Consider the following 26043-nt stretch of genomic DNA (forward strand, 5'->3'; position numbering starts at 1 on the left):
TAGATTTGTATCGGTGGTCTATAGAACTTGAGGGAATATTTGTCCTACCTTTAGCTCCTCGTTGGGTTCGACACTCTTACTTATCAAGAAAGGCTACAATTGATCCCCTATACTTGTGGGTTATCATTGTGCCATTACCTTGATATGCTTGCTATGCTTAGAGTTGAGCTGGCCGGATCATGTGGATGATGAATTGGAATAATCATGTCCTACTGATGAGAGTTAAGTGTGTCAACCTGTTTTTGGTAAAGGTAGCGATGAGAGGCCATGTAGGAGTACATGGTCGGTTGTCTCACTGATATCGCACTTAGGACCTGAGATCTTGTGTTAGTATTCCAAGATTAGATACTACCGCACATTGGGTCCGGTAACTCGACCCCTCTGGGCCTATTAACTACTCTGTTCTCAGTCTAGGAGTCGCAGTAGTTCGAAATGTTCACAGGTTGTGGCACAACCTGCTAAGTGGTTGAACGGTCCAACCGGGACCGGCTTGGGGCCCTGCTCACATCGTTTGAGGCCATATTGGAAACCTCGGTCGGACTTCCATTATGGGTTCCAACTCAGGTAGGTGACTGCCTTGGGCATGAGTCATTGTAGGTTAACGTCCGTGGCCGACTCCCTCGCTGCGCTTCCGCTTGAAGGTTGCCGAGGTGCTTGTTTTTATGTGCACTTGGCGATAAGTGGCTGAAACATGTCATGATGAAGTACACCCCTGCAGGGTAATTATCTATTCAAATAGCCGCGTCCTCGAATATGGACTACTTCTATACTTACATGGTTCATAGATAACTTTAACGGATACTTTAAAATTGTCCAGATAAGTGTGAGTGCTATGGATGGCCTTCTCGTAGGATGATGAGAGAGGATCCATGGTGGTGTATTTATGTGGTGGATATGTGGACTCGTGTGCGCTCTCTCGTAGGGAGACGAGAGAGGTATAAAACATTGTTGTAGTTTAGGTTAGCTAGTGGTCAAAGCTGGGTTTTTTGTAGTAAACCCCACAACCCCGTTCATTGATACATGTTGCATATGTAGTTAGTTCTGATGTAAGTCTTGCTGAGTACCTCCGTACTCATTGTTGCTTATTTTCATTGAGGACTAGGCTTCTTACCTATCTGCTAGTATGACGAGTTACTGAACCATGGACTTATAGGATGGTCGGGTATCAAACTTGTTTCCACCGAAATTGTGAGAAGTTCTGCCTATGTTCTTGCTGCACCTTGAACCCACGATGTTGAGTTGTTATGTTGCCCAAATATCTTGGAGGTAGCCTCATATTTCATGCCGGTACAGCCGTTATGCTGTCCGATTTTCCCTAGAATCGTGGTGTTTTAGTGTTTTTCCTTGTTTCTGAACCCTGGTTGTTTCCTTCAGGATGTCGCCAGCAATCCGGAATTCTGTTGGTCGATGTTTGAACCATGGAGATGGTAGGGATGAAGAAGGTCCACGTGATCCGCCTTTGATGACAGAGGTTATGTTATAAATTGAGAGGAACAACCGTGCCACCAACCTTCTATTGGAGCACACTAAGCAGAATACAACCCATCAGTGCAATGCACTAGTATCCATTAGAGACTTCATCAAATTCAATCCGCCCACCTTTCATCATTCCAATGAGCCACTAGATGCAGATGATTGGATCCGAAGTATCAACAAAAAGCTGCGTTATGCAAACGTGGATGAAGGAGACAAGGTTACTTATGCCACATATCACGTTGAAGGTTCTACTAGCCTATGGTGGGAGAACTTTGAGGCCATGCATCCTGCAGGCCAAATTACTTAATGGAAGGAGTTCTCTGAAGCTTTTCGTGAGCATCACATTCTGCAGGTCCTGATAGATCGGAAGCAGGAGGAATTTTTCAATTTGTCTCAAGACAAGATGGATGTGGTTGCTTATAGTTGTGAATTTGGATGCCTAGCGCGTTAGGCACCAGAAAAAGTATCCACAGTTGCCAAGAAGCAAGCTAGATTCAGGAAAGGTCTTAACCCAAAGCTTCGTCAAGATCTCAGCCTGCATGAGTTCATCTGTTTCGAGGTTCTTGTGAACAAAGCCATCCAAGCAGAAACAAGCATAATGACTTACGAGGAATCTCGCAAGCACAACTGTGGTGCTGGATCATCTTCAATTTCTATGTCTCAGAAGCGCAGGATATGGATCCCGAATGCAGCTCTTCCTCCGAGATATGTACCGAGGCCATCCTACGTCGCGCCTCATTTGCCGATGCCAAGTGTTCCCAGAACAACCTCATCAACCAAGTGTTCAACTCAGATCCATGTCCTATTTATGGAGCATGCTTCAAGTGTAGCCGTCGAGGACACTATTCCAGGGATTGTCCCCTACGTGGTTATGTTCCTCCCCCATCAGGAATGGGTGTGTTCGTTGCAAGCCGCCAACAAAGAAGCTTAATGAAAGGTTAGTTGCTCCCACTCGTGGATGTGTGCACCATGTATCGGCAGAAGAAGCTCAAGATGATGATGATGTCGTTCTTAAGACGCGTCTTGTCAATTCTCATCCAGCTTTAGTCCTATTTGACTCTGGAGCATCCCACTCCTTCATCTCTGAATGTTATGCCTCCTTGCATAAAATTGCTTTCAAAGATATGCCCACCCCATTAGTAATTCAGGCTCTAGGTTCCAAATGGAAAACTAATGCAGTAAGCCATGGGAACAAAATCCTTGTCGATGGTTTAGTATTCCTTGCTTCTTTGATAGCCCTCGAGACTTCAGATATCAATATCATTTTGGGGATGGACTCGATGTCAGCTCATCATGCCAAAATTTATTGTTTCTCTAGGACTGTTCAGCTTACCCATCCTTCTGCCCAGATAGTCAATATCTCGTCTAGTATTTCAAAACGCCTGATATATGCCCTCAATGTCAATCCTCATCCAGACCTTGAAAACATTCCAGTAGTCTGTGACTTCTTGGATGTCTTACCAGAGGAACTGCCCGGTGTTCCACCTGACAGAGAAGTAGAGTTTGTCATAGAATTTGTTCCAGGAACCGCTCCAATTGCTAGAAGAACCTATAAGATGTCTCCCCAAGAATTAGATGAGCTTAAGATCCAACTCGATGAATCTTTGAAGAATGGTTTCATACGTCCTAGTTTTTCTCCTTGGCCTTGTCATGTCCTCTTTGTCAAGAAGAAGGATGGTTGTAGATTATCGGCCGGTCAATCTGGTCACTATAAAGAACAAATATCCGGTCCACAGGATCAACGATCCTTATGATCACCTCGCTGGATCTGCAGTCTTTTCCAAGATGGATTTGAGATTAGGTTATCATCAAATCAAAATTAGGAACGGGTTCATTCCTAAGACGGCCTTTGTCACTCGTTATGGCCAATACGAGTACACCCTCATGTCCTTCGGTCTATACAATGCCCCAGCCACCTTCTCTCGCTTAATGAATTCGATCTTCATGGAGTACATGGACAAATTTGTCGTGGTTTATCTCGATGATATTCTGATTTACTCGAAAAACAAAGACGAATAGGCCGAGCATCTTAGGCTGGTATTGATGAAACTTCAAGAGCACCGCCATTACGCCAAGTTCTCTAAATGTGAATTCTGGTTGCCATAAGCAACCTATATAGGCCACGTAATTTCTGCGAAGGGTATTGCTGTCAATCCCGAGAGAGTTCAGGCCGTTCATGATTGGACTCCACCTGAATCGCTGAAGCAAGATAAGAGTTTCCTTGGCTTAGCAATCTATTGTCGCCGTTTCATTGAGAACTTCTCTAAAGTTGGCAAACCTCTAACTGAACTCCTCAAGAAAGATAAGAAGTTCGAGTGGACCCCACAGTGTCAGGAAAGTTTTCAGGAGTTGAAAAGACGACTGACTACTGCCCCGATACTTGTGCCCCGGATTTCACAAAGGACTTTATATCTTCTGTGATGCCTCACGTCAAGGACTTGGATGCATTCTTTTGCAAGATCGTCATGTGATTGCCTACGCATCTCGATAGTTGCGTCCACATGAAGAGAATTATCCAACACATGATATGGAACTTGCCGCTGTAGTTTATGCACTTTTAACCTAGCGACATTACCTTCTAGGTAACCGTTGCGAAATATACATTGATCACTAGAGTCTCAAGTATATATTCACCCAACCGGATTTGAATCTCAGGCAAAGACGTTGGGTTGAGTTGATCACGGACTACGACTTAGCAATATCTTACACCCCAGGCAAAGACAATGTCATGGCTGATGCATTAAGTCGTTAATCCTATTGTAACAACCTCATGTTGCTACAAAGTCAACCACTTCTCCATGAGGAATTTCGTAAGCTTAATCTTCACATTGTTACTCAAGGATTCCTTTCCACTTTGGTGGCGAAATCGACTCTTGAGGATCAGATCATAGAAGCGTAGAAATATGATACGGGAATTTCCCGGATCAAGAGCAGCATTGGCAAAGGAGTTGCTGGTCGTTTCTTGGTAAATGATAAAGGTGTTGTATTCTTTGAGAGTCGTTTAGTGGTTCCCAAGAAGCAACAACTTTGAGAATTGATCATCAAGGAAGCTCATGAATATCCTCTCACGATTCATCCCGGTAGTACTAAGATGTATCAGGACCTATGCTAGAGATTCTGGTGAACCCGGATGAAGAGAGAAATTGCTCAATTTATTGCTAACTGTGACGTTTGTCGTCGCGTTAAGGCACAGCATCAAAGGCCTGCTGGCACCCTTCAGCCCTTGGCTATTCCCGAGTGGAAATGGGACAAGGTCGGTATGGATTTCATCACCGGCTTTCCAAAGACTAAGAAAGGGAATGATGCCATCTTCGTGGTCATCGATCGTCTTTCGAAAGTCCCTCATTTCCTTCCAGTTCGAGAGAGTATAACTGCTAGTCAGTTAGCAGACCTGTATATTTCTCGAATAGTTTCCCTTCATGGTGTTCCTCTAGAAATCAATTCAGACTGTGGAAGTCTTTTCACCTCTCGATTTTGGGAAAGTTTCCAAAATGCTATGGAACTCATCTCTCCTTTAGCACTGCTTATCACCCTCACTAAAATGGTCAAGTAGAAAGAGTCAATCAAATTCTCGAGGATATGCTCAGAGCTTGTGTTATCTCATACAGAATGATCTGGGAGAAATGTCTGCCATTCGCCGAGTTTGCTTATAACAACAGTTTCCAGTCTAGTCTAGGCAAAGCTCCTTTCGAAGTTCTGTATGGATGAAGATGTCGAACGCCATTAAACTAGTCAGAAACTGGTGAAAGACAATTCTTTGGACCGGATATGAGCCAGGATGCAGAAGAGCAAATTTGCTTCAATCGTGAGAATTTAAAAACCGCCAAATCTCGTCAAAAGAGCCAATATGACCATCGCCATAAGGAAGTAAGTTATGAAGTTGACGAGAAGGCTTACCTTCTGGTTTCACCTCTCAAGGGTACCCATCGTGTCGGTATCAAAGGCAAATTGGCTCGCCGTTACATTGGTCCTTTCCGCATTCTCGCTAAACGAGGAGAAGTTGCCTACCAATTGGAACTGCCCCCTCGGCTTTCCAAAGTTCATGATGTGTTCCACGTTTCTCAACTCAGGCGTTGCTTCAAGGATCCTATTCGCGAAGTGGCCCACGAAACGCTTGATCTCCAAGATGACCTTTCATATCGAGAATATCCTGTTAGTATTCTCGATGAAACCGAGCGCAGCACTTGACATTGCAACATCAAGTTTCTCAGGGTTCAGTGGTCTCATCATTCCAAGAATGAAGCAAACTGGGAGCATGAACATTGTCTTCGGCTTGAGTACCCCGATCTCTTCCGGACTACGTCTGAATCTCGGGACGAGATTCTGGTTTATTGGGGGTAAGTTGTCACAGCCCTAGTTTCACTTTGTGTGCCAAGCATTCATGCATGCATATTCAAATTCTTTTGAATTTGAAATGGGGAAGTGATCAAGCCTCAGGAACCAAAATTTTGTGAAATATGCAATATAAAAATTGCTTCAAATAGTTCCAAGAAAATGTCCGTGGTTTTTCCAATAAATTATTGGAATGATATAAAAATGTTAACCAATATTTTTGGATCACATAAATTTTTTACTTTGGACTTTTGATTTAATCAAACAATTATTTGCAATGGAATTATATTGCTATATATAAAATATAGTTTCATAAACTCTGAAAATAATTGTGTGGCATTAGATAATTTTCTTATGTCATATAAAATTATTTTAGGGTTTTATGAAAAATGATTTGAATTATTTTCAAATCAAAACAAATGCGAGAAACAAATAAAAGAAACAAAAAAAGCAGAAAGGAGCAAAGGGCTTACCTGGCGCTCACCTGCCAGGCCCAGCCCACCCGGAGCCCCCTGTCGTCTTCCTCCTCCTGCCAGTAGGCACAGGAGAAAGTGAGCACGGCGGAAGCTCGTGGCGCCTCCCCCTTGCCTCCCCGCATGCAAAATGCCCCTGTGTAGCCCATTCCGACCAACTCCGGCAAGCCCTCCGCCGCGGCCTGGTCGCCGGCGACCACCCTCCGTTGGGAGTCGACGCGGCTGGCCATTAGGGCCTAATCCCCCTCCCAGAGACACTGCCAGAGGGCCATACGCCTGGTCAAACCCCTGCAGGGTACTTATCTATTCGAATAGCCGCGTTCTAGGATATGGACTACTTGGATACTTACATAGTCCATAGATAACTTTAACGGATACTTTAAAATTGTCCAAATAAGTGTGAGTGCTATGGATGGCCTTCTCGTAGGATGACGAGAGAGGATCCACGGTGGTGTATTGATTTGGTGGATATGTGGACTCGTGTGCGCTCTCTCGTAGGGAGACGAGAGAGGTATAAAACGTTGTTGTAGTTTAGGTTAGCCAATGGTCAAAGCTGGCTTTTCTGCAGTAAACCCCACAACCCCGTTCATTGATACATGTTGCATATGTAGTTAGTTTTGATGTAAGTCTTGTTGAGTACCTTCGTACTCACTATTGCTTATTTTCATTTTCGCAAAGATAGACGTTGTTCTCTCTACGTTTTCTTATTGACGTTAATATCGATGGAATAGCTTGGGAACCCAGATAGTGGTCTCGCTCCAATGGTAGGGTCGTTGTAGCTTTTCAGGCTCTTCCAGCCACTTTTAATAGATGTGTGTACCCAGACATGTAGCTTCCGCTTGATGCTTCTATGCTCTGAATGTTGGGTCATGTGACCCCTCAGTTTGTAACATTATACTATGTTGGCTCTTCGGAGCTTATTAAATAAATGATGAGTCATAGAGTTATGTTGTGATGCCATTGTTGTATCTACACATATCATGATATTGTTTGTATGATTGAAATGCATTGGTATGTGTGGGATTCGACTCCTAGTTGTGTGCCTGTAGTAGTACTCTTTACAGGGAAATGCCTCTTTGTGCTTCCACCGAGCCTTGGTAGCTTGCTACTGCTCCGGACACATTGATTGACCGGCATGTATCCTTCTCTGTTGTTGTGTCTGTCCCCTCGGGGAAATGACACACAGTGTAATGGAATCCATGTAACTTGCTACGACTCGTCTACACACGTTGTTGACCGACACCTCCTTTCCTGGGTTATGTATGCCTGTCCCTGTACAGATGTGCCACTTGGGTTTATAACTAGCCATGTCGACCCGGGTTCTCTGACATATAATTGCTGGCGACATAGTCATATACGTGAGCCAAAAGGCGCAAAACCGAGCCTTGGTAGCTTGCTACTGCTCCGGACACATTGATTGACCGGCATGTATCCTTCTCTGTTGTTATGTCTGTCCCCTCGGGGAAATGACACACAGTGTAATGGAATCCATGTAACTTGCTACGACTCGTCTACACACGTTGTTGACCGACACCTCCTTTCCTGGGTTATGTATGCCTGTCCCTGTACAGATGTGCCACTTGGGTTTATAACTAGCCATGTCGACCCGGGTTCTCTGACATATAATTGCTGGCGACATAGTCATATACGTGAGCCAAAAGGCGCAAACGGTCCCGGCCAAGGTAAGGTGGCAGCCGTGGTGATTACCGTTCGTGAGGCCACAAAGTGATATGATGTGTTACAAGCTGGAATTGTATGGCTTAGGATCGGGGTCCCGACACATAGCAATGAAATAAAATGAATAGAAAAAATCATATGCTAATCCCATGGGAGTAATGAGTTCACATAGAAGAAGTATGATAGATAAAAGTTGTTGGAAATAAACAAGCATAGCATTAGTCATTGATATAATATTTGCAAGATTATGATAGAGGAGAGGTGATTCACATAAAAATACACTATCTTGGACATCTCTTATGATTGTGAGGCCCCACCAAATATTATATAATGATCAATTGTGATATTGGACATGAAAGACACCGTAATGGTTATGTTTGTTTACATTCACATAGAAGTTATATTGTCATGGATCCTCTAACATGTGGTGCTTGATTTAGATCTTTCGCAAGCCAAAATTGATTTATACCTAATGTGCATCCATAACCCTTAAAACCAGAGTCTTGCCACCATACCTACCTATGGATTGAATAAGATTCTTCAAATAAGTGATGATCGGTGCACCAACCAATAAAAATTGCACTTAAACATGTATGATCATTTATTGTAAGGGAAAATAAGCTTTGTACGATCTTGTGATGGCAAAGAAATAAAAGCGACAAACTGCATAATAAAGTTTTCTATCACAAGGGGAAATATAAAGTGTTGTTCCTTTCCATTAAGAGTTTGCACATCCACAAACTAAAAAGCACATGAGAACCTCTGCTTCCCTCTATGAATGGGGTTTATTTTACTTTTGTGCATTTATATCTATTTAAGAGTCGACAATGTCTATCCCTAGTCGTACCTATTGACTCTCTAGTATGCAAGCACCGTGTGTTAGGGAAAGACCTAGATATATATATATCCAGTTGGATGTTGGTGATCTTGATTCATTATTGTTAACATTTTCCTTGAGGTAGACAAGTTGGGTGGTAAAACAATAAAGCCCCTATCTTCCTATGTGTCCGATGGAAACATTAGCTCCAAATATACGCAATGAGTGTCAGTAGTCATAGAAGAATAAATGATATTTGAGCATGTGAATGTGCTAATATGGAAGCTCTTACATAGACTCTCTTGTGAAATATGATGAATTGTGATTGTCTCGATGACTAAGAAAATAATTTGTTGATCGCCAACAAAGTTTATGCTTCATATTTCAATAATCGTGTATAGATTGTTACTTGTTTATGATGAGTTATATGATCAGAAAAAATTGCTGCAATGTAAATATTCATGATGCTCTCATGTTCGTATTTTGTTTTTATCGACACCTTTTTCTTAAATCATGTGGTCATTATTATCGAATTTGGCTTTCGCTGGAGGGCAAGTGAGGTCTATGCTTAGGGGAGTTGATACGTCCATTTTGCATCATTATGTCCTATTGATAGTTATGATACTCTTGTCCATTATTTCTCATTATGATGTGATTCTTATGCCTTTTCTGTGTGAACTTGCAAGGTACACCACCAAGAGGGAAAACGTCGGCAACTCGAATTCTGGACCTGAAGACCAAGAAAAAGGGTGAAAAATCACCAGACCCGAAATGACATGAAAAATCACGGGGATTGTGTCTGTAATATATGTGAATTATTGGGACAAAAATATATGAGAGGGTTCTAACTATTGGCCAGAAGCCAACAGGGCGCGCCCACCCCCCTAGGCACGCCCTATTGCGTTGTGGGGCCCCAACAGGTCTCTCGACGCCCCTCTTCTACTATATCGTGTGTTTTACCCTAGGAAAATTAGAAGGATACTTTTGGGACAAAGTGGCGCTGTCTCGAGGTGGAAACCTGGGCAAAGGACCACTTGATCTCTAACAAAGAGATTCTACCTGGGAAACTTCCCTGTGGGAGGGGGAGATTGAAGCCATCGTCATCACCAATGCTTCCTCCTTCATGGGACGATCAATGTTCATCAACATCTTCACCAGCACCAGCTCATCTCAAACCCTAGTTCATCTCTTGTATTCAATCTTTGTATCAAAACCTCAGATTGGTATCTATGGGTTACTAATAGTGTTGATTACATCTCGTAGTTAATGCTTCACTAGTGCAGCGATGTGCTATACAAACGGTTTTTAACCCCTCTCCACGACATAGATTTAAACTATCTCCTTGCATGTGTGGGCGAAGGTGGTGGTCCATCCCACACAACATGGAAAATTCGTTAACGATGAAGACCTACAAACGCATAACTAAGCGTATGGGATGTCCGCACCTATCACTAACGAGAGTTATCCGACAACCATTTAAGATATGTCATATTTCCCATATAGCCCGTCTTTGCTACTCGTGTGAGATCACATTACCATCTTACACGCTACTCTATGGTGCACCATTTACATTGTGCGCAGCATCAAAAAAAGTTAGTAACTATAACACATGTATGATAAGGAGACCATCACACACATTTGGTCCTACGACGTTGTTTGTGATATACCAAGATTCCCAGACGGTCGAACAGTCGTAATCGTGTAGGATACATATGGCATAACATAAAGTGAGACATTATAAAGCATGCATGATACTATCACAAACATTTAGGTTAGTTTAACCATTTATGATATTGCCTAACATCACACACAGGTTTTAGACGATAATTGCGTGTGTTATTGCAGACGGTTTCTCTTTATGAATCGTGTCGAATCATGAGGTATATCACACACGTTCTGCTTTATAAACACTGTGCGGTGTAATGACCTGCAGAGCATACTTTTCGTTAATTTAATCTCTACAACTCAAAATCTTATAGAATTTGAATTTGAAAGAGTCTATAACATTTTTAATATCCATATTATATAGATATAGGTTCAACAACCAATGCATTATTCCATTCACAGGTACATATGTTTAAGAATTACATCAAGAAATAATAATAACATGAGGACCAAATAATGAATGATGAACCTTGGTTGCATACTTGTATTAAATACAGTAAATAAAGAGGCAAATACATTCCGGGACCTATACAAGGTGAAGCAGAATGTCCATATTGTGTCCTTCTCTGTGGAGAATGCATGCACCACTCGAGGTCGGCCCCTTGTGATGGCGTACCGCCCATACTTCTCTATTTGATGAGGGCATCTAGATAGTCACAGTGGCGAGTTAGATATACTTTGACATTGGCACGTCCACTAATTATATAGCTTGAGAGGTACTCTTGAGTAAACTGCTTTGGGAACCACCACAAACAAAAAAGATTCAGACATTGTAAATTGGGAAGCTAGCAACTCATTATGGATAGTAAAACAAGGGTAGAGAGTTCTTAGTTACCATCATGCAGTTCACTATTGTCTTGGATAAGGTGTAAAGAAATACTTTAATTGGCATATTTTGCCCCATTTTATCAAGAATTTTCATTAGTTTCCTCACTTGATGTTGATTCATAAATATCACATTGCTCAATACACAAAAGTGTCAACACACGGATCTTTTCCTGTGACCTATGTACCTACAAGTAACAAGTTAGTATTAGAAGGTCAACGGAAATTGCACAATGACGTAGTAGATTATTCCATGTCCGAGTATATAAGATCTTATTACATCCAAAATACTGACATATTTGATGTCTTAACAACTTATACGATGGGGTGGAGGGAGTACATATAAGCCATGTGATGAAACTAACCTCGATGAAAAACAATGGCCGTTCCCATCATTGTCCTTGGTAAGTACATTGAAAGGCATGTTAAGTACGAATGGTTATACATCAACCAAATATATGCATGATAAACAACATGATCACAAAATGATAGCTTAAATGTGCAGGTTTAAGCATGCTTGCTAAGAAAATAAGAAGTGGAGAGGTGTGTTAATTGTAACAGGCTTAACATTTAAAAACAAAAAAATATAGTCATTCAAACATGCAAGCACACTAGTTATTGTTACATAAAAATGGAAAGGCATACACTCACTACAACATGCTTACCAGTAGCCAAATATAGTCATTCATAATGGTACTGTTGAAATTGCATAGAACGTAGATGGGGAGAATATCTAGTACTCCCATCCAGTGGCGGAGCTTGAGCTAAAATAATTGGGGGGGGCATTTGTGCTGAAACATCAAATTGTGTAACTCAACATCACATTGTCAAAAAACTAAAATGAACAGTGGGGGTGTTAACTACAACAGGCTTAACTAGAACCACATATGGCTGTTGAGACTGGTATGATGAAAAAGAACTGGAAATACATATTTTCACATATCGAACTTCACAATATGCATAATTAAAATAAACAAGGCATACTATATAGCAATTGAATCTGGACATATACCCACTACAAACAACCGAGCAAGGAACACCAGTTAAACAAGACATGTGCTCAGTACAATAGGCTAAATAGCAACCAAAAATAGGCCTCAATAGTGTAATGTTGAAACTACATAGAACGTAGCTGGTGCTTAAACATCAAATTGTATAACTATACATCACATGTTATAGAACTGAAATAAGAAGTGTATGTGTAAACTACACCAGGTTTAACAGGAACCACATACTGTTGTTGAAACACGTATTGCTGAAATTCAACTACACGGTCCATACATCTAGCATGAGTGAAACATTTAAACATGGCATGGGCTTCCTCACCAGTCGAAGATGGTCTCCTTCCCATTAGAAGAGCACAGATTTTGGGTGTGGTCCCTGTTGTCGCACATGTGCTTCTTCCCATTGTAAGAGCGTGGATGCAGGGTGCCCTCCCTGATATCGCGGATGGGCTCCTTCCCCTTGGAAGAACACATTTGCAGGGTGCCCTCCCTGTCACAGATGGGCTCATTCCCCTTGGAGGAAGAGATGGATATGGTGTCCTTCTCAGGGTAGTTGATGAGGTTTATCTTATTAGCTAACAACATCGAGCCACCGCCATAGAATGTGTCCTTCAAAAATGACAAAAGAGGTGCCACACCCTGTTTTTCACCACCAATGTTTTGAGTTGCAAAAATCAGGGCTTGTTAAAACTTTTTCTAATGATGTTGTGAGTGCTATAAATGCCTTGTATGAATGTATGCTTGTTTGCTTGTTGAACCAAACCCATGGCAAGTCTATTTATTTAAAATGAATTTCCAAAACTCTTTTCTTTGACATCAGATCACCTCTACCTTGCTTGGGTTACACTACTAGCTCATGATGCCTAGTAGCACTCCCAACCAAAGTTGGTGATCTAAACTCTAATACTATTATTATTTGCCGAAAACATTATTTAATGATTTAAAACATTATTTCTCTATTTTAAATCCATGTCTGTTTCTAAGGCCAGGAATGGTTCTCTGCCTTAGAAAATTCTGAGTAAAATCATGGAAACTGAGAAGGACATATATTTTCCATACATAAGATTTTCAACCCCATTTTATATTATAATTATTTAAGTAAAACCCTGAAAACCATTCCTGTCTGTTTTAACCTTTTGAGATATTTCCAAAGGAAATATTCTCAATAAAATCCCATTAAATTATAGGAGCCTCCATAAGCCATATTTGGTGCCCACATAAAATCTCACCTTGATCCAAGGTGGGGAAGGTCACCAAATAAGCCTAAAACCCTCTTTGTCCAGTATAGAGTTGGAACAACTCTACATAGCAAAGTTTGTCAAATAGGGTTGAAAGTTTGCAAGGGTGTTTGGCACCTCAAATGAGGACTCCACACCAAAAATGAGATTTCCTAGACTCTGTTTAGTCACACTCCCTTTGGAGAGGACAGATCTGGCCACTTTCATGCATTTTCAAGTTTACAAAGCTAAACTTGTGCAATGGAGCTCAAAATTGATGGAAACCCCCACTTTAACCCCAAGACCAAACCTGTTAAGTTGCAGTTCGAGTGGTGGAGCGGAAGCACCCAAAACCACTGTCGAACACCTCCTGGCAGCAAGGTAAAAACCCACCTAGCCACTGTTTTACCCAATGTCAGAGCCTCAAACTTGGTGTATTAGTGCCTCAGACCAACCTAAACACCCAGTCAACTAGCCCCTCCCCAGTTCAAAGCACAAGTGACAAAAACTCCAATTTGTGCCACAGATCAGGATTGGCAGCACTAGTAAAACATGTCCCCCTTGACCAGCCAGTGCTCACATTAGCACACAACGGCTAGTTACACTCCCAGCAATACCCAGTACATGAGGGACACGTCTGAAGTGCACCAGAGCGCGCCAGCATGCCGTGGCATGCCAAAACTACGCTCTAGATGCGCTACAGGGAGCAACCGAGAAGGGGACAACGCTCCCGGCCGGTTCCAACCTCCCCATAAGTGTCCAAGACCTCCCCCGACAACCCCTCAGTGTAAAGCATCCGCCAGGGACACTCCTCCCGCACGCTAGAGCTCGGGCGACGCGTGCCCGCGCGCTCTCGACTCGGCCGAGCATGCACGGACGCTGCAACTCGACCCCACGCCTTCTCCCTCTGCGGCCGATGCTTTAGAGCGTCCTAAACCACGTCCGGAGACCGTGGTTTTGCAGCCTGCTCCTCACTGTGCACGCACGCACGCCGCGGTGAGTCACCGGCGCATCGAGTTCGGCTCACCGTCGCGAGCCTATAAATAGCCCCCCCCCCCCGGCACCTCAGCACCCCTCCAACAGCCTCTGCACGACCACTAGCTCCCCCTAGCCACCCAATCAAGCTCGCAGAGCCCCGATGCTCGAGATCGACCGAGGCCCCTCTGCCTCGAAGCTCCGGTCGATCTCCGGCTACACGCTGGCTCCTGCGACACTCGACCCACAAAAGCACTGCCCTCGACACCAGGAACCTTTCCCCCAACAACCCCGAGCTTTTCCGTGCCCCTAGCTATCAGTTCAACCACATCCCGAAACTCCTCAGCCAGGGCCACCTCGTCGCCGGCGACTCCAAGCCTCTCCGGCGCTGTCCCGACCACCTGCAGGTAGGCGGTGGTATGTTGAACCCATTCCTGCCCTTAGCTAGGCCCATGGACGACGGTAGCCTCGCTGGCGTTAGTCTCCTCCTCCCTGGCTGGAGGTAGGGGAAGAACCCGACAGGTGGGCTCCACCTGTCGGCGTCCTGGAGCTGCCCTGCGCGTAGCCACCGCCGTTGACTCTAGGGGCCCGCACGTCAGGTTCAAACCTGGCGCGCGCACCTGGCAGCCTGCTGGCTGGCTGCGCCGGCCTGCTTCCTAGGCCAGGCTTTAGCCTTCTCTTTTATTTTTAAACCTGAGACTAACATGATTTTTATAAAAATAACTATCCAATGGAAAAATATGATTCTTCCACTGATATTTTTCTAAAAGTGAGTAATATTTGATTCTGCCATTGTTGACATTTTTCAAAAACAGAATCTGTTTTATAATAATATAAAGGCATTAACAGCAATAGTTAGCTCCTGTTTTGAAGTTATTAAAAATGTTTTGCTAGTAAAAGCAAAGAGAAAATATTTTTCAAAGTAACAACCTGATTTTTACCAAGTTTTGCAACATTTTTAAAAGTGGTTTGTGATCTGTTTTTGTGTGAGCTATTTCTTATTTATTCTATTCTCGACGATAGAATTACCGAGTGACAAAGGATTCGGAGCGGAAGACCTCGAAGACCCAGGATACCTAGCTGACCAAGGCAAGCATCCCTTTGACCATGAGTTAAGAATATGAATTGATGCATGCTAGAATAGCAAGTACTTTTCCGTTGCATGTGATCAAAGTGCCGGTTCATCATTGGTGTGATGGTACCGAAGGCTTCTTCGAAGCACTTGCATGATGGTGATGTTATACATATGGCTCCTCTGAGCATAAGCATGATGAGATTGACCCTACCATCTATGAGGATCATGCTACTGTCATGTTGACTAGTAGAGTTAAAGAACCATTGCATTGAGCTTGACCCTACCCCTTGAGGGTCACGCTAATACCATGTTGACAAGTAAAGATAGAAGCATATTATCATGAGCACAATGATGAGTTAAATCAAGAGTTTATGAAAACCCCGTTGGGTGCCACTAATGCCCGAGGGTGATGATGAGTTGGCGATCACTTTTGGTGAAGTGACGCACTGGTGTTTGTGTGAGTATGGTTTCGGAAATGAGATTAGATTTATGATGTGTTGACCGTCCCAACCTTACCAGTACGACCATGATACCCCTTTATGGGACGGGGCTTTGTTGATTACTCTGGTCGGTGCTAGCAAAGAGCCACATTACTAGTGGCGGGAGTGATTGTCGTCACTCTCGTGATGGGGTCGTGCCAGGTAGGACGACTATGCCATTATTATGAGTTCCAGGAACACCGTTGGTCCCTGCATGGTTACTATCCAGAGTCGGTGCTCATAAGACGTACAACATGTGAGTTGGGTACCAATCGAGTGGACCTCTTTGTCTAGTATCGTCAGGGGAAAGAGGATGATCGGGTACTTACCTCGGGTATATGTAATATACCGCGAGTCGTGGATGAGACGGAAGTTTCCCGTTTCTCGTGGGTCTAGCGTACTACCTGTGCACAGTGTAAACTATTCGAATAGTCGTGTCCACGGTCAAGGACAGTTGGGTAATCCTGCTTAAACTACGTCCTGATATTTCTGCATAAACCAAGTGTGCCTGAGTGTGTGTGTTTGGTGTTTAAAAGGTGTTGTTGTAAAGATAATAATATGACCAAGTTCGGTGACTTGGCATATAGGGTAAACCCGGATGGTTTAGCCCTCAGCTGATACTTTGAGGTTATCACAAGTCCGATGACTTGGCATATAGGGTGAACCCGGATGGTTCAACCCTTAGCAGATATGTTCATATCTGTAACCTGTTCTTCAAAAGTGATTCTTTAACTTGATGCATATTCATGATCATTCTACCCAAATGAGTTATACTAGAAATGCATGATATTGACATCCTTCACTTTCATTGGTCATATCATGGGTTGTTTGCGAGTACATTCAAAGTACTCATTGGCTTGGCACTGGTTATATTATTGACCAGACAAGGAAGGACCGGAGTTTGGCGACGAGTATGTCTTCGGAGAAGGACCTGCGATCTAGGACTCTTCCAAGTCAGAATGCATGTAGATGTAGGCTTGATGGCATGGGCACCCGCTTAGCCCCTATGAGTTTCCGCTACCCGTTGTACCCGTTTTATTTGGCCTTAGGCCCTGTTTGTGAACCTGACCCCTCGGTCATTTGATGTAATATTCGGTATTTGGATGTAAGACTCTATTATTCAGTATCTGTGTTCAGTGAGCATTGATCCTTGGGATCACTGGGCACGGCGATCTCGACTCACCAGTCGGGGTCCCCACAAGAGGCTCCATGGAGATGAAAGAAGGCACATTCTTGAGAGCAAAGCTGAGGAGATCAGCGGCTGGGCCTTACATGAGCTCGATGGGGGTTCAACCCGAGGGGTTGTCGGTGGGCCGCTTAACTTGTGAGATAGCCTATGCCAAGCCTTCATTGTTGACGAGCTCGATGTTGTAGCCGGCTTCATCGATACGGATCCATACGGGAACCCGCTGTCTTCTTGCGGCCTTGGAGCCCTCAGGTTCCCCGGAGGCCTCGGAGGCCACCTCATCATCGTAGACATCTTTCCCGGCGGCCCTCGCGGTCATCTCATCATCGTAGTCGGCTTCCCCGATGGCCACCTCACCATCGTTTATCGTCAAGGCCGCGATATGCCTCCTTTCAGCCATTCACTCCTCGAGCTCCCTTGGAAACATAGCTGGGATTAGGTTGCGACGATGTGCAGTGGGGGTGGGAATATATGAGGAAGGGGGAGTTTAGAAGGTGTCAGCTGATCAATTCAGGGCCGCGAGGTTACACAAATGGGTTCGTAACCTACACGGGGAGAGCAAGAGATGTTGAACGTGGAAGCAGGGCGAGAGCAGCAGCAGCGGCGAGCTATCTAGGGTTCAAGCGAGGGAGGAGTTGCGTGTCGGGGTGGCGGTATAAGAGGGTATTAGGTGGTGTTTGGGGATATGCCGCGACCACAACTAAAATTTACTTGGAGGGAGTGAAAATACAGTTCAACTGCAATTTATATGAAGGGTTTGAAGTGGCACGGGAGGAACACACATCGCACACGGTCCAAACTTTATACTTGTGTGCAATTCAAAGAGAAAAACCCATGGAACCAACAATTTTAAAATTGATCAAGGCTGGTAGCTATTTTTTTCTAGGCGGGGTTGATGCAAAGGTACACTATAAACTGGCATGGCACACGGTTAGAACGCCCAAACTGTGTCTACTGGCTTCACAATCGCACACAGTTGTCTTGTTCGACTCGTGTGCTATTTAAGTTTCAAGAAAGACTCATCTACCATTTATATAACAACATTGCAAAATAAATGCAGGAAAGCTAGTGTCAAAGCACAAACACACGTGCATCTAGACAAAACGTATGTATGGAAAGATTGTTGTGATGTTAAAACGGAATGCAGAACTTCCATGTGACACATATGTCTCGTAGAGCGCACGGTATTGTTGGTTTGTGTGCACCCCACTTTGAGTCGCCGGGAGGGAATGGTAGGTACAATATATGAATGTAGTTAAAATAGGTCTTCAATCTCACCCAGCCATAACACTAAACCAATAGGAATACATCATGATCACACCCCATTTGATTTATGTGGTAGGTATATAGACTGTGTGGGCCCATGGATGGGCGCGTCCCAAAAACTTCACGAGATGGGTGAGACCGCAACCACTTGCGTGTGGCCCAAGTAATTAAGGTGGTGTGATATTTCAATACAATATGCATAACTTTTTGATGTGACACATGCCTCTCTCATAACTCGGACATAACCTGACCTCGCGAAGGTTTTGTCCCCTCCAGTCCCATCCTCACCCCACGCACACACTCTTTGAGCCGCCGGGAGGGCATGTATATATTAGCATGTCCTAGATATATTATAACAAAGACCAAGACCTAGATAGCTTTGCCACATTAACCCCCCCCAGACTTCGAGCCATCGATCGAGAGGCCACATATATGTGATGCATATATAGTATACTACCCTCTTGATGACAACTAAACTAACATGCCACGTGGGCACACACATGGTGTTTCGTCCATAACAACACATCATTTCCACTTCAAAATATCTAGAGGGCGTATTTATAATGTGGTGTGGGATGTTTAAATACCAAATATCGACAACTTTGATGTGACACATGCACACATACATCCTCGCAAGCCAAAAATTACAAGTACACACGTAAATGGCCCATATTATGTGTTGGTTTAAGTGGAAGGGTCGATGGTTCATCCATGTGTGTGTGTATTTGTGTGTGTGTGTGTGCACACGCTCAAAATTTGGTCTCGAATCTCACCATGAATATATCATAACAAATACAAAGAATACTATTATAATGTCCAAGATGCGATCCTATCCTTATTTTGGCGCGAGGGCCTCGACAGGTATAGAAACGTATCTCGTCGTTATGCAAGAATGGATATCATTACAAGTCCATGTACATAATAGATGAGTATATGGAATTGGCTTACACTCGCCACAAGCTACATCAAGATCACATCAATACAGGAATATCCAGTCATCATGTAGAAGAGCAGGGTCCGTCTACGAACGAAAACAAACGATAAAAGAATGACGTCCATCCTTGCTATCCCAGGTTGTCGGCCTGGAACCCATCCTAGATCGATGAAGAAGAAGAATAAGAAACTCCAAATAGCAAAATCAGCACGCTCACATCAAAGTAACTCTTTACCTGTACCTGCAACTGGTGTTGTAGTAATATGTGAGCCATAGGGAACTCAGGAAGCTCATTTCCAAAGGTATCAAGACTAGCAAAGTTTAATGGGTGAGGTATGGTTAAGTGGTACGGCTGTCGCAAGCGACTAAGCATTTATTTGAGGTGGCTGACATAAGAGTACAAGAATAAAGAGGAGGACTGATCTACGCATAATTGAACGTGGATGAAAAATGATGAAATGAATGATCCTGAACACCTACTTACGTGATACATAACCCCACCGTGTCCTCGATGAGAGACGGAGCTCGGGAAAGAGACAATCACGATTACGCACACAGTTGGCAAGTTTTAATTAATTTAGTTCAGGTCATCTAGAACAGGATCTTAAACAAAGTTTCCACATTGTCACATAACCGTGAGCACGGCTTTCCGAAAGATTTAACCCTGCAGGGGTGCTCCAACTAGTCCATCCCAAATAACCACAAGCTGCATAGGCAGCCTCGATCACGAAACTCGTGATCTCCACAGATTTTTTAGTGGAAAACCTCAACTCTGACATAGCTCAAAGCATCACTAGAATCTCGATACACAAGATATTTTGTAGAAGGTAAAAATAATCCAGCAAGGCCGCCCGCCGTGTCGACGAACCCAATAGGAGCCGCGTATCTCATTCTCAGGACACGACCGGATGGGAAATTCTACGACTAAACCAAACCTCAAGTTGCCCAGTTGTGGCCCTGCAGTCTGCACTTTTTGGACCAACACTCATGAGGAGCACTGGCCTGGGGGTTGATTTATTATCAGCGGGTGCCGGCGGGTCCCTATGTTATTTATTTGTTATTAGGAAAATGTAGTACCAAAGTTGGGCCTTGCCAAACAATATTTAACTAAGACGAATTATCAAGGGGGTCCCCATAACAACCCCGATCTTGTTAGGAGCACTCAAATATGGAATATAACACGGGTACCCGAAACTAGGGTAGCAAAGATGGAACAAAACCCCAAGCTAGAAAGCAGTGCCTTCCACCTTTTACCAAGTATATAGGTGAATTAATTTAAATAGCATTAATATGGTGATATAACAAGAAACCCATGTTTTCACATGGAAGCAACTACACCTGCAACTAGCAACGCTAACACATGGTTAAGCAAGCGGTAACATAGCCAATCAGTGGTCTGCTAGGTTGTAGAAGGTTGAAGGTTTCATGGAAATGTTGAGAGGCTCACATATACCAGGTGGTAGGCAACAAGACATAACGAAAGAAACAAGACAACTAGCATGGCATTAATAGTAATGGTATCTTGGGAAATGGTCATCTTGCCTGAGATCCTGCTTGGAAGAAGAACGAATCCGTGAAGCACATGAACAAACGTAGTCGAACGGATCCTCACATTCCGACAGGCTTGCGAAACTCTATCGAGAAGAAGCAAACCGAAAACGAGATTCAATACACAATATTCACCACGACACATGCATGATATGATGCACAACCTAATATGATGCATGTCCATTTTATTTATGCAAGGCACGACATGGCAATTCACAACAATCAAACACTACACATTAAGTGGAGCTTAGTATGCAATGAGTTACATATTAACGAAACTCCACATACGAATTATTTAATTCACTCCTGTTTAGGTACACAACAATATTAAATGTTGTTTAAACATGGCAAGGGGTGAAGCCTAATTAAACTACCTATCTAGGAATTTTAAATGAGGTTGGAAACAACATATAGCATCTTTGAAATGACCCCATACATTAACATTGTAATCTGTCCTAAACATATTTTAAGTTTAATAAATGGAAAAACAAAGTGGTTCACATGATTCTACTCGTCGTTCTAGTCCATTTACATATATGACTCATCTCCAACGGAGCTACGAATCACTAGCTATGAATTAAACCGTTTTTAACACGTTGTTATGCAAAACGATGCAAAAAAACAAGGCCAACAGTTTTAATTATGCATACAAGTTGGAAAATATTAATCTACGCAAAATTCTACAGGTTTTACATACCTAACTTGATGCGATCCGACACGCGGATTAAAAGTTACGAGCGTTTGAAAATAATGCAATTTTCTGAAATCCCTCGTAAAAGATAAAATCACAGGACGTTAAGAAACACTACACAGGCCGAAATTGAGCTCTTTGGGCTCCCGAGGGGTGGCACAGTTTAGCAAATTCCCGCGCGGGCGAAGAATAGGCAGGGGCGCTCACCTAGTGCCCTCGGTCCAGATCTGGCTGCTGGGCCTGGGGAGCGAAGATGGGCCGCTGGGTGGAGCGGGGCCTCGCTAGGGAGGCTGGCCCACGTGCGGGCGAGCGGGCGCCCCTACCTGCCCCCGACCTCCTGCTCACCTGCAGGGAGGACGGCGACAATAGCACAAGCAGCGCCCTCAGTGGTGAAGGGAGGACGACGACCGGCGGGCCCGGATGGGGCGGTGGAGATCGGCCGGATCCGATGACTCCCGGGCAGAGGGGCTGTTCCCGGTAATGGGAAGCTGCTGGCCGGCGGCAGTTGGCGGCTTGGACGCGTGGGATGGCGGTGCCTCGGTTCGCATGGTGCGGATCTGGTCAGGGGCTGGCGGGGTAGCCGGGTCCAGCGCTAGAGGTGGTCGGCAATGCGAAACGCGGCGCGCAGGCGGAGGCACCCTATGAAGTGATGCTGCTAGGGAGGAGGGCTTCGGGTGGCTGCGGTGCGCTGTAGGAGACTGCTGCTGCAGCGACGACGGGACTGATCGGGGCCTGGGAGGGCCGGATCTGGGCCTTGCGGGCCCTGCAGCTGGCTCTGGATGGCGGCTAGGGTTGGCTCGGCATGGAAATCGAGGGGGTTAGGGTTGGGTGTCTATTTAAAGACAAGGGGCTATGGTTACCTGGTTACAGTCCAATTCGGACCGTAGGATCGTGATCCAATGGCTCTGATTGGAGGGGTTGACTAGATGGGGTAGTGACTGTGCAGAGAGGGTGTTGGGCTAAGATGAGAGGGAGACTGCGGCCCCACAACAAGATTTTTAAACACCGCAAAACGTCCGATGACAAAACGATGATGGTGCCGCTACAATCAATCGTTCGGGTATCAAACGGAGTCCAATTGCGACGAAATTTGGCAGGCGGCCTACCTACATTAAAATAGCATTGCACGCCATGTTTTAACCCAATCCGAGAAAGTTTTATACACACTTCGAAAAACTAGATTTTTAACGGTGTCGCGGGCATGTGCTTGTGTGGTTGGTCTCGGAGCGGTCAACGACAAAACGGAGAGAAACGACAACTATTAACGAATGCAAGTTTTGAAAACTAGCAACCATAGAATGCCAATGCGATGATGAATGCGACAAACAAATGAATCCCACGACGCGAACAGAACAAAAGGGGAATCTTCTAGAGTGTCGGTCTCGGGCTGTCATAACTCCCCTACACTAATAAGAGATCTCGCCCCGAGATGTGTTAATGAAAGGGGGAGAGGATGAAAAATAGCAAGAGGTAAACCTTAGTTTCTTATTTGACAAATGGATGGAACCAATGAATCTTGAATGTTGCACAAAGATGAAGAATGACATGAGAAACAAGCGAGAATTCAAACCAAATTTCGGCAGCACTTCGGTAGGAAAAGGGGACAAAATTTTATATGAAGGAAATATCTTGAAAAGATTTACAACGAACCAACTAAATAGATATGCAAGGAAAGAACATGAAAGAAGACACCAAACACTGGTTAATTGAATAAGGAAGGAAAGAACATGATCTTGAAAAAAACTAGAGAATGGATAAAAGAGAGCAACATCACAACAACTCCGGAACAAAGGAATAGAAACTAGATCATTGGGAAGAAAAGAACGGATAAGAAATGACAACTACTACCATAATTGAATTTGGCAAGCATCCTTGCAAAAATAATTGAACGGAGTTGTTGGAAAACAAACAATGAAAAGAACAAGCTTGTAGTGGACTTATGAAAACCATCCCAAAATAATGAGGTGACAACCAGCCACTAAGAGAAACAAGGATTGATTGGGAGCAACAAGATATGCGGAACTTCTTTCACCAAGAGGATACATTGAGAACTTGGATCAATGATAATCACCATAATAGCAACAATCCTTAGGAAAGTTTTAGGTGAAATCTAAACCAGATAACTCCATGCAGAAACCATGGGTTAAAATATCTCATGATCAAAGGATTTGGTGGCTTTAAATATCTCATTCTTGAAACAAATTCTCTTCGAGACTCCTCCACTAAGAAAAACGCTATAACACCATCTCAAAGGATAAAGGATGAAGAATTGCACTTGAATATGCAATGAAAGAATACTTGAGGTACTACCACAAGAATCTTGAAGAACACCTTGAGAATGAGGAGATCTTGAGCCGCCTAACAGAAAACTTCAACAAGGCACTGGGATAATTAAGAGACGAACAAAGAGACAACAATTGAGAAGAATTTGAGAATGAAAGCTGAAAGCTGAGAACGAGAAATCTTCTGAAATGATGGCCTTCGAAGGATTGAGAAATGAACACAACACTGAAATGCACCAGATAGATATGGAAGGAATACTCATGATAGAAAAAAAATGAGAGGATAACACGAAGCTGAGATGACAATCTTCACAGGAATGGAGCAAGATTTAAGAGGAACCACTTCTTATGTATTCAATGCGGAGTATGATGGCAAGAAGCACCATCAAGAATTACTGAGACACTCTGGAATAATGAACAATGAAAGGTTGAGCCAATGATGAAAATAAATTGGAATAGATCTTGGAGAATGAACATGACTGATGTAATCCATACTTATGTCACACTTGAAAAAAAATTAGAGATCTCTGAGAAAGATTACAAGAGTCAAATAAGATTCTAGGAAAGAACCTGTGGGTTATGGGCCCAGTAAAAGAAAACACCGTTGAATGGATTGCTTATGAAGAGAGATATTGCACCAGTATAAATCAAAATTTGATGAGGTGAGACCCTCAAAATAATTGAAAGGGTTGAAAACAAGAAACTTCTGAGATATCTTCAGCACTCCAGATAGAATAGAGAGAGATGACCAGAAGAAAGACTTGATAAGAATTTTCAACATGGGAAAGAATTTAAAGGATGAAAAGGATATGACGAACACGGATAGCTTGAATTGAATTCACCGGAAAAGAGAACACGGATGAAAAATGATGAACTCAGAACTCATGAGAATCTTCACAATGAATCACCACATACCACACAGAAGAGAACATAGCGGGAGCATCAATGAATTGAAGTGCACTTGGATGATAACTGAAACATTAAAGAAAAAGGGAGGGAGGGCGGGGAAAACAAAGACAACTTGGGACAAATGAGATGAACTCCGGAAAGAAATGAGAGATTGATCTTGCAAATCTTGAAAAGGATACAATGAATTCACTTGAAGGGAACCACACCCGTTGAAAGGAATTGACATGAAGACTCCGATTTGAAGAGAATTGATGAGCAAAAGAATTAGCGCTCCCATACAAATATGAGAACAACTGTTGGAAAGATATGTATTCACCACTTGAGATTGAAGCAACTCGAATGACCATACTCCAACAAAACAAAGGATGAGGCTTACTAGACAAGCTACAACAAATTCATGAAGGAGATTCCATTCAATATTTTCATTGATAGGGTCGCACGGGCTCTATCCTACAGTAGACATCATGTACAAGCCAGTGCACACAACATACGAAGCGTCCCCGAGTCATAGCAAGCTACAAGGACTCTTTTGAGACACAACAAGAACCGCTGTAAGATGACCATGAACAATGAATCCACTAGATGTCCAACCCCAACCTCACATCATGCATCTGTTTGAAGATTCTCCTATAAGTAACTACTTGAATTCCCATCTGAGAACTTCTGAAATTATATGGTCGTGCAATCGGGTCCACGGATACAAGGAGTAAAATCCATCACTCAACTCCTAGCAATAACACGACCCGTCCACTGTATCACATCCGTCAACACATAACCAGAAATCTCAGAAACTCATCTATCCCAGACCCTCGTAATCACAACGATACTAAGTATGGAGGTACCCCTTAACTCTCTACACTAGTACTGGTGATGCCCGGCTTATCTCGCCACTAATAGTATTGAAGAAATTTCGAACATCCTCCGTCCTGAGATACTAAGAAATCTAAATGATAACGATGTGCTCAAGAACCCCACTGAGCTCAACTCCCCAGAATAAAAGTAGTTTTCCACTAGAGTCGACTCGGCCAAGTTCGATCAATCAAGGGGGCTCATAGGTCGGTACTGCTTTGATACCAACTTATAACGCCCAAGATGCAATCCTATACTTATTTTAGCGAAACGCATATCGTCGTTTAACAAGAATGGATATCATTACAAGTACATGTATAAAATAGATGAGTATATGGAATTGGCCTACACTCGCCACAAGCT

Source organism: Hordeum vulgare, chromosome 7H (genome assembly GCF_904849725.1).
Source record: "Hordeum vulgare subsp. vulgare chromosome 7H, MorexV3_pseudomolecules_assembly, whole genome shotgun sequence".
Lineage (NCBI taxonomy): Eukaryota > Viridiplantae > Streptophyta > Magnoliopsida > Poales > Poaceae > Hordeum > Hordeum vulgare.